Source organism: Pongo pygmaeus, chromosome 8 (genome assembly GCF_028885625.2).
Source record: "Pongo pygmaeus isolate AG05252 chromosome 8, NHGRI_mPonPyg2-v2.0_pri, whole genome shotgun sequence".
Taxonomy (NCBI): Eukaryota; Metazoa; Chordata; class Mammalia; order Primates; family Hominidae; genus Pongo; species Pongo pygmaeus.
In genome coordinates this window covers 8694573-8705114 of record NC_072381.2, presented here as the reverse complement: position 1 = coordinate 8705114, position 10542 = coordinate 8694573, and the positions used below count along the sequence as shown (strand labels likewise).

The 10542-nt window shown below is 39.3% G+C and overlaps 1 pseudogene; it reads right to left on the bottom strand.

Annotated features, from left to right (window-relative positions):
* Positions 1-7229: 7229 nt before the first annotated feature.
* LOC129006526 (MICOS complex subunit MIC19-like) lies at positions 7230-8376 on the bottom strand (annotated as a pseudogene).
* Between the last annotated feature and the right edge of the window lie 2166 nt (positions 8377-10542).

Sequence of the window (10542 nt, the reverse complement as noted above, 5' to 3'; positions counted from 1 at the left end):
TGTTAGGCAAGTCATTTATCTTCACTCATCATTCCAAACATTTAAAAAAGACGAGGGAAGGAGGCATAGAAGAAATAAATTGTAAGAGAAACTTGTGAGTTAAAGAAATTGGCTGTACTGAATTGAAATCTAATAGAATGGTGCAGTGGAATCTGGTTTGTTCTGTTTGCGGGTTGTACTTGTATTGCTTTAGATATATAACCTATGAGCTACTCTGCTAATGTCAGTTTCCTTGCTTGGTAATACATCTATCTGTTGTCTATTCTGATTAAATGGGGAAGTATGGTCTCAAATTTTTTTTAGTAGTATAAAAGTGATCAGAATGCACTCATACTTTCTTGAACAATAAGTGCAATACATCACATTTAAATGAAATTTTAGGGCCAGGTGTGGTGGCTTACACCTGTAATCCCAGCACTTTGGGAGGCCGAGGCGGGTGGATCACTTGAGTTCAGGAGTTGGAGACCAGCCTGGGCAACATGGTGAAACCCTTTCTCTAGTAAAAATAAAAAAATTAGCTGGGTGTGGTGGTGCATGCCTGTAATCCCAGCTACTTGGGAGGCTGAGGCGAAAGAATTGCTTGAGCCCAGGAGGTGGAGGTTGCAGTGAGCTGAGATCACACCACCGTACTCCTGCCTGGGTGACAGAGCGAGACCCTGTCTCAAAAAATAAAATAAAGTAAAATAATGAAATGAAATGAAATTTTTGGTGGTTTTAATTATGTCAGACCTTAGTCCTTTTCATCTTAATACAAGAGTTGAAAACAAAAACCAACTTTCATATAGAAAGATGTCTTAATGAGTCTGAACTCAGAATCAAGACACTTGGTATGACAAAGGATTAGTTTCTGATTAGTGAAAACAGAGATGAAATTGGGATTGCCCTAGAAATGATAATAGCAAACAGTTACATAAGCACAGGCATCTGGCATTTACTATTATTCTAGGTGCTTTGCTTTATATTAGCTTTAATTCTTACAACAGCCCTCTGATGTAGGTACTCTTTCTTTTTCCTTCTTCCTTTACAGATGAGAAAATGTAGGCACAGAGAGGTTAAATAACTTTTTCAAGGCCACCCAGTTTTTAACTTGGAACTGGGATTCAAAAATCCAGGCTGGAACCTGGGGCTGGCCCTCAACTGCCTCTGTAACGTGTGGTCATTATGCAGAATGGGCAGAATAGCATTTCTACAGTCCTTAGGTTGAAAGTTATATTGCTCTTTAGAATATCTTCTTCCCTTTCCCCCAAATTTCTACTAGTAGGGTCCGTCCTTCCAATAAACAACTGCCAAGGATTCCCTAATTAAGTGCAAATGGTGTCAGACAGACATTAATGTTTCTATAGCTTACACTGTAGCCCAAAATGTTTAGTAGCTTTGATGACAATTTTTAAATATTTCTTAGCTATAAGGCATAAAATCCTGAGGAAGTTCAATACAGGAGAGGTAAGTTTCTTGGATCAGAAGAAGGGGATCCAGAAAAGTAGGAATCAAGCTGGGGATAGCAGGAAAGAAAAGTATATGTAAGAAACAAAGCAAGAAAGCAAAAAATAATAATAATAATACATGACCCCGGTGTATTTATATTCAGCCGAAAGTGAACCCTGTCCAAAGCCCAAGGAGGTATTAAAAACTCCAATCCAATGAAGAGTAAACAAAAATTGAAAGCTACATGTTAATGTAAGCATCCCATTTTTACATTTCTCAACTAATTACTCTGCAGATATAATAATAATAATAATAGCAAATACATTTCAAACATATATGGACCAGGCTGTGTTCCAAACATTTTGCTAGGATTATTTTATTAAATGCTCATATGACCAACCCTGTACAAAAGTTAGTATTAGTGTCATCATTTTAAAGATGAGAATACTGATTGATTGATTGATTGATTGATTGATTTTGAGATGAAGTCTCACTCTGTTGCCCAGGCTGGAGTGCAGTGGTGAGATCTCGGCTCGCTGCAACCTCTGCCTCCCGGGTTCAAGTGATTCTCATGCCTCAGCCTCCTGAGTAGCTGGGATTACAGGCACCCACCACCATACCCAGTTAATTTTTGTATTTTTAGTAGAGACGGGGTTTCACCATGTTGGCCAAGCTGCTCTTGAACTGCTGACCTGAGGTGATCCACCTGCCTCAGGCTTCCAAAGTGCTGGGATTACAGATGTGAGCCACTGTGCCCGGCATGAATTATAATATTATATAATATTATGATATATATTGATTTTTAGCATAATCAAAATTCTATGTGGTATGTAAGATGACTAAAAGTGAAACAGTAGACTTAGTAAATAATAGGAAAAATTTTTAAGGGATCGTTAAGATTCCCCATTTCTCTTCAATATTTTTCTAATATTTGATCTCTTTACAAACAAGCCACTAGCCTGCACTTGTAACTATAGCATTACTTTTAAAATAAATAATACTTTTATTGGAAAGCTTTATAGTGTAGAGAGAGGTAGAGGAAATTTGCATGTATTATATATTTTCAGTATCCACCTTCTCTTTCCCCATCCTTAAACACTGATCAATAGTCACAATGCATTTAAAAGTTTGTACTTTAAAATTGAGTGTGAGAGTTAGCTCCGACTCAACATCCTGCAACTGGTTCAAGTAGATGATCACAGAACGCAGCTCACAGATAGATGGTCCCCTGGGCTCGAAGGACAGAGGGTCATCTTGTCGTTCCTTCTAAATAACTTCTCCTGAAAAGGAATAACCTCCCCTTTTAAGTTTAGCTTCCTGTGGAAATTAACTCTGAGTCCCCTGGAAAAATACTACTACTGCAAAGCAGGATTAATTTTTTATATTCCAACATATTGGACCTTTACTTCAATGGTTCTTAATCTTTTTGGTATCATACACTCCATGGAAGAATTCATACAAGCTGAGAAAGATCTCCTCCAAAAAAAAGCACGTAGATACATACACAAATTCCATAAACCCAGTGAAGCCTCTATCTGCTGCACCCTCTGTAAAAGGCCCAAATTAAGAACAATTGAGTTCAATCCAAAGGCTAAGAGATATTAAATGTCAGGAGTAGGGTGGGGGCATGTATCTTTGAAACATCTAAATTCATGGAACAAGAACATCCTTAGCTCCTACTTGGATGCTGGAGTCTATCATGAGACACATTTATTTTAAAAAACCAACTAGAACAATGAATTATCTTTCAAGCACTTCACCATTGGCCTTCTCTTTATTTTATAGTGATGTGTCCTTTTGCAGTGAGTCTCTCTCTTAGGAATATATACAAGAGAATGGATCAAGTTCACCTGTAATATAAGGGGAAAGGGATGTTGTTAATTAACAGCAGGGCAATTCAAACTTCTTCTTAGCCCTCGGGAGGAATACCCAGGTGCGCTGAGACAGATATGCTTGGAGAAAGAAAAGAGATGCTCTATAGTCAAACACACAGCACCAGGCCTTCTTTCATGAATTGATTTTCCCACTGGGTGACATCCTGGCAATTTCTGTTACCCAACCAATGATATAACTAAGCAGATGAAGCTGAAAGCTGGGTCAGATAAAAAAAGAATGTTTAATCTAACAAAAGCAGCCTCAGTTTTTGCTGTGAAGGGAAGCTGATTTAACAGGCAGTAGCAGATTAAATAGGAAGCAGAACCAGGGAGAAAAAATCATATTAAACCATTAAGAAATGAAGATAGAGGAATGTCACAATGCCAATTATTTGGAGAAAAAGCACAACATTACCATAGAACTTTCAACAATAAGATAAATGATATCTGCTTAAGATGTACAAAAATAGGTCTTTTGTTGGCAGTATATATTTTAAATTAAATGCTATTGTTTAATTAATAGACTGTAACTTTATGTATTAAAGAAAAGCATAAGGTCATATAACTATTTTAGGCCACAAAGTTACTTACTCTGAATCTCAAAAACAGGAATAGCCAATGTGTTTCAAATTATGGAACATTAACCACCTATACTCAAATTATCAGGGGTATTTTTTTTTAATTCAGGTTCTTGGGCTCCACTGACCTATCCAAAACTGAATTAAAAACTTTATGGGTAAAGTTTGGGAATCTTCATTTTAACAACCTGCCAGGTAAGAAATGTGCTAAAATATGAGAACCATTAATTTGTACCCTCATTTGGAAGTCTCCAGGAAACACCATCATAAGGAAGTAGCTCTCCAGGCTGGATGTGGTGGCTCACGCCTGGAATCCCAGCACTTTGGGAGGCTGAGGCGGGCAGATCACCTGAGCTCAGGAGTTCAAGACCAGCCTAGCCAACACAGTAAAACTCTGTCTCTACTAAAAATACAAAAATTAGCCAGGCATGTTGGCAGTCATCTGTAATCCCAACTACTCAGGAGGCTGGAGGCAGGAGAATTTCTTGAACCCGGGCAGGCAGAGGTTGCAGTGAGCTGAGATCACACTACTGCACTCCAGCCTGGGTAACAGAGCAAGACTTCATCTCAAGAAAAAAAAAAAAAAAAAAAAAGGGTAAGTAGTTCCCCATAGGAACACCCTTTTTTCCCCCATTGCTATAGAATAGGATTAATCTCTCTTGTTCATTCTCCTTCCTCCCCACCACTAAAAGTTCCTTTATTATTTGATAGGTCTCGCCCTTATCTTATTCTTCACCCTAGTGATAGCCCAGAATGGTTTCTGGAGGGCTCTTCACCCCCTCTACACTCTTATCTTTTCTTTACTGCTTCTAATTGGTGAGATATTTCTCTCTGGTTCACTCCATCCCAGCTCCCAGGTTCCCATGGCAGAGCTCTATCTCATCCCCACTGTCAAAACAGCTGGCTTGATGACATTGAAATGAAAGGAATTTTATTTTCATCTTTTTTATTTCCAAAGACCCACCCATCTTTCCCCCATATATCTTTTACCTACTAAATCTAAGTGGAAAAATAAGAAGGGAAGGGGCAGGGTTGTAGAAATGAATCTTTTTTAAAAAAATCTGTTCTGTTTATTATTAAGACTGTAGTCAAATTCCCAAGGATCAGAAAGAGATTGAAAGCAAAGCACATAACAAAGTCAAGGGAAAACAAAAGGTCAAATTCTTGTATCACTCAGAATAAAGAGGTAGCTGGAGATTCCATGCTGGACCAAGAATAGCCATTCGGGACTTCTGTTGGTAAGAGGTCCCTCACCTCCACATCCGACCCTCAATTTCTTGCTTCAGAGTCCCAGCCCTCAATTCCTGCTCATCCTGTCACACCATCACCCAACTCCAAGCTTCAGTCTGCCAGTTGACTTGGAAGAATTTGGAGCCATCCAACTCATTGCTCAATAGAGAATAGCAAGTTAGAGGTAGGAATAAGCCTTCTTTCAAGTAGAAATGCTCTATTGTCACAAGATGAATGCTAAAGCTTTTCCCATAGAGACTCTTCACTGACATTCTATAATTTCATTTGTAGCATGTCACAGTCAGATTCAATCTAAGCTTAACAATCTTTTGTTAGTCAATTTGAAATATAACCACTGTTTATTCATTTAATCAATTAGATTCTATTTACAAAATTAAGACCAGTTCTCTGAATAATCACACTGTTTTGTCATAACCAATTTGTATGTGTTCAGCTGCCTATAAACATAGAGGCCAATTGTGGCTTTTTAAAAACCAATGGGCTTTGCATTTAAATAAATCTTACTTTAATTTAATCTCTGCCACCCACTCACTGCATAACTTGGAAGATGTTTTTCAGCTTTACTATGTTCAAGTTCCTACATCCATAAAGCCATAAAGTGAGGATGATAATATATCTCTTGAATAGGTTCTTGTGAAGATTTAATTGACAAATATTTATTGAATTTTTCTATATGTCAAGCACTAATGACACATAGACCATGCCCTTAAGCAATATGAAGTCTGTCTGGGAAGACTCACAGGAAAGCAATCAATTCTATTACCCTGCGGTAAGTGCCCTGCAGATGGTGGAGGTGGTGGTGACTAAAGAGCAGAAACATCTTAGAACAAAACCTGAATTGTTCTTGGGGAGAAGAAATGTTCAGGGCAGGTGTCGTGGAGGTGATGATATCTAAAGAAGAAGCTGGTATTTGGAAAGAGGGATGGGACTGGGGGTGTGGTGGGAGGGTGGCTTGTCAACACAGAGAGGACATCAAGAGCTAGTCCGAGAGGCAAGCCAGACACCACATGCCAAAGATTTGCAAGCAGACAGTCTGACCAGGGAAGAGAGGTGCAGTGAGAGTGTGAGGAGCAGGGAGGAAGAGTTCGACTCCAGACAGTGGAGAGGTAGGAAGCCATCAGATCCAGAAGAGCATTTCCTGTGCCAGGATGGGCTAGACTCATGTCCCAAAGACATTGGCAGCCATTGAATGGCATCAGGCAGGAAAATGATCACCCTCAGATTCTCTGCTTAGGAAGATCACTCTAACAAAAGTGAAGATGAGCTGTCAGAGGCGGTATCTGGCAGTTAGTAGGTTCCAATGGGGGACAGCTGGCACTGTTTTTTAAATCATTTGCCCCTTGTTGATTGGGTTAACACATTTGTTCTCTTTAGGGGGTACTTTTTTTAAATTTTCTTTGTCAGAAAATATATTTATTATTGGTAGTGGGTGAAGTAAAGATGTCAGTATTCACAATACAGGTTATATAAGCCAAGATTGCCTTTATATTAACAAAAATACCTTATTTCACTTCTAATCATACATATTAGTCCCATAAAAGAGGTACATCATCTCTCGTTTTTGTTTCCTTGCTTGCATGATCACCAAAAGTTAAAATGAAATCACTCTTATGTAATCAAAGGTAAAAAGAAAAAGCAAGAAAACCAACATGTCAAGGCCTAGACAATTCCACCCAGCACTGCTGCCCCGAGAGCTATGTTTTCTGGCTCTCTCCTCTCCACACTCCAATTACTTTAACCCCACACCCCCACCTCACCCCATCCCACTTTGTTAGGGTGGAGGTTCACCAAATGATGGGGCTTGCTTTGAAGATAAACATTTTATGGTCAGTAGAAGTTGAATAGAAAGTACAAAAAGGTGGAGAGGGCTGCCCTTCTCTTTTAATCATCATAAGAGGAGTTTACTAATACTGAAGAGCATCCTTTGATGACTGATCCTGATCTAGGTTTTGGCCGCCCTTCAAATTGCTGCCAATCGAAATGTGATATGATTCTGTTGGATCCATTCTCCGCTGTCTCTTTTGAGTGGTCTTCTCACTAGTGCTCGTCTCTTTAAATGGGTTATTTTCTTACTAGGAAAAAAAATATTCCCTCTCTGAAATTAACGTTGAAGGTGTTTTGCTTGTTCTAAAAGTTGTTTATACTTTTTCTCAAGCATGCTCTGTTTGGCATGATTGACATAGTGCATATACCGGCTGGCCAGAGTGGAGCGTTTGAAGGTCTGGTGGGTGTTCTCGTAGTAACGCTGAAGAATTTTGGCCTGCAGGTCAGCGTAGACTGGATGAGACTCATACACTTGAACCGTGCTTCCACCTCTTCAGCAATTTTCTGATATTGTTCAGTGGTGACTTTGTAGAACTCTGAGCTCCTCTCCTCCAGTCTATCCAGCTCCACTTTGCAGAATGCAACCTGCTTCTTTAGCACTCGGTCTTTCTCTTCCAGCTGCCTAGCCAGGTGCATTGCCTTAGTGCCTTCCTCCTGGCTTGATACCCTCTCTCAAGGGATGGCTCTGATTAACTGCCCATTGGCAGCAGCCCTCTCTCTCTCCAGCTCTGTGGCTTGCTTTAGTCGTTTCTGATCTTCAGTTTGTTTCTTGGCGTGTTCCAATGTTAGCTCCTCAGCTACTCTTCTTTTCAATTCTTCATCAGAAACCAAGGCATCATAAGCACCAGAATACCGCTGAGACTTTGAACCAGATGGAGAGGATTCCTTCATTCAATCAATCACATTTTCTGAAAGCCCAATGCCCTTCACCACGTTGATGGGTGATGTTCTCATTCTTGTCCACCTCGAAGGTGACCCGATGAGTGCTCAAGGTCCCACCCGTGGCTCCTGTTCCTGCCCCCACAGAGACCTAGTACAGAACCACGAGCACTTCAGTTCCCCCATGCCCACACTCGCATGGAGGGACCTGGATTCTTTTCCCCCAGAGCAGGAGCAAGGCCACGACCTAGGGGATACTTTTCAAGTGAGCTTTGTGTTTCTGAGGCAGTGTGTACATTGTGTAATGCATTGTAAATTATGTTATTGGCATTCTACTCATCCAATTTTGAATAACGTCAGAATTTAACATTTGAGAAGCAGCTCATGACCATTGATGTTGCTATAAACACACCTGGGGTTAAGGCACTGTGGGTCTGGTTCCTTGCTAAGTCCATGGTGGTGAGGACTGCCTGCAATTCAGATTGGCATTTTAAGTACTCGAATGTTTTTAGGAAGAGGGAGGACAGTTGACTGATCACCGTCATTACTCATTATGGTAACCTAAACTTGTCACCTTCCTCCTGACAGTCACAGGAGTAACACCTGAGGCACAGGCCTGAAGCAGAACAAACCCACACAGACTCAACTCCAGGTGGAACCCAACGGCCTAGAAATGCCAAAGTTATTTTCTTGTCTCCTGGTGATGCTACGCAGCCTTGCTTTGCTGTTAATAAAAAATAATTGCTTTTGGTTGTCACTTTTTAAAATTTTAAGACTAAAATTGAATGCCATCTGCCAGAGCTTTGCTTATCGTACAGGAGAGAGGAGCATGGTAAGGTCATTTATTTTTCCTAATGTTCATGAGACATGAGTTTGCAGCATTGAGCATCTTGATCACCAATTAGCTTGAAAACATTCATCATATTTTACCAATAATCTCTCCAAGAGAGACATGTACTCTGATCCATAGATGAGTCACTGGCCATCTCTAATACACAAACAAGAAAGCCAAACATGAATGCTACCTGTTTCCTTGTGAATCACTCCACAATCAAGTAACTGCCAGTGTGAAAAAACCACAACACTCGAGATCCTTCCACCCGTAACATAAGATTTATTTGTACAAGTCTGCTTAATTTTTATAATCTATCCATGCCTTAATACTCATAACATTATTTTGAAAGTTCTCATTTTCTGGTCTTTGTTTCTTTTTTCTCTTTTTTTTTCTTACTTTGGTTATCATTCAAAAGTGGCCACATTTATTCAGAGGCATTCTGCAAATGTGTATCAAGTGCTTTTTAAAATATTTTAGCACTGTGATAAGTGTTATAAATGTAGCAAATAAATGCAAAATGTTTAATGAAAAAAGATACCTATGCATGTTGAAAAGATCCAAAGAGATGTGAAAAGATCGGTATGTGCTTTTGTTTTGCTCATTCTATTATTATTATTATATAGTTGTCTGTGCTGTTTATTAATAAGTAGTACTACTACTAATGATAATATTTATTCAATGCTTCCAGTGTCCTATAAATGTACAAATACCTTACATCTATTATATTGTTTAATATTCCCAACAAATCTATGAAGTACTGAGTATTATTAGCCACAGTTTACAGATAAGGAAACTACAATGTAAAGAAACGATATGACTTGTTCATGACCACATAATTCAGATGTGGTAGAGCCTCTGATTCAAGGACTCCATGTTCTGCTCACTTACCTCTTTTGTGCTGCCACAATGAATATGAAAATAAATGAAATATATATGTTGACCTCAAGAAAAGAAAATTCCAATTGTAGAGAGAAAACTATACATGCATAAAATACTGAATTGTGATATGAGAAAATATAAGAGCTGCCATTAAGCCACTGCCAGGTGAATAGAGCAGAGTCAATAAAAATTCAAAGGTGGGCACGATTCCACAAACTGGAAAGGCCCAAGAATCTTGATGGCTTTGGAGATTTTGAATTGGTTATACATGGGTATAAAAGGATGGAGAATCCTGCAGGCCCTGGGAGGAAGAGGGCATGCCGTGGGAATGTCTATGAAGAGCATTAAGAGAGTGAGTCAGCCAGTTTGGCTGGGGACAGTAGGAAAGGATTGAGAGACACAGGTCCGTTTGCAAAAGGTATCTCATGTCAGGGCATTTGCCTTCAGCCAATGGGAAAACCAAATGGACACAGAAAGAGGCTTTCTGATGTCACTGAATGGGCAAGGGTTTCAGAGCCAAAAAGGCATAGACCCAACCCCATAGTCTAGGTGTGACCTCAGGCAAATGACTTACTCTCACGACACTTCGGTTTCTATAAAATAGAAATTAAAATTAAAATATTTACCTTGCAGGGTATTTTGTGGATCAGAGATCATTTGCATGCAGTACATAACACTATGCTTGGCACGTAGTAATTTGTCAGCAAACAGCAGCTCTCTCGCTCATTTTATTAACACAATTGTCACATTGATTCCATTGTTTAAAATACTTTTGATCTTCTGACTGATAATTTCCCTCAGGCAGACACTACATATTCATTGCAAAAGAAAATCTGATTTGCTATTTTTTTAATGTGAATTTACTTTTTCCTACTGTAAATGTACCAAAAAATCATTCATAATCCAAGCACCCTAACATTAGCATTTGGTAGGTTTTCTTTCATTTGCTTCGCAGTGGGTATTACACATTGTTTTATTACCCATGATCATAGCATTT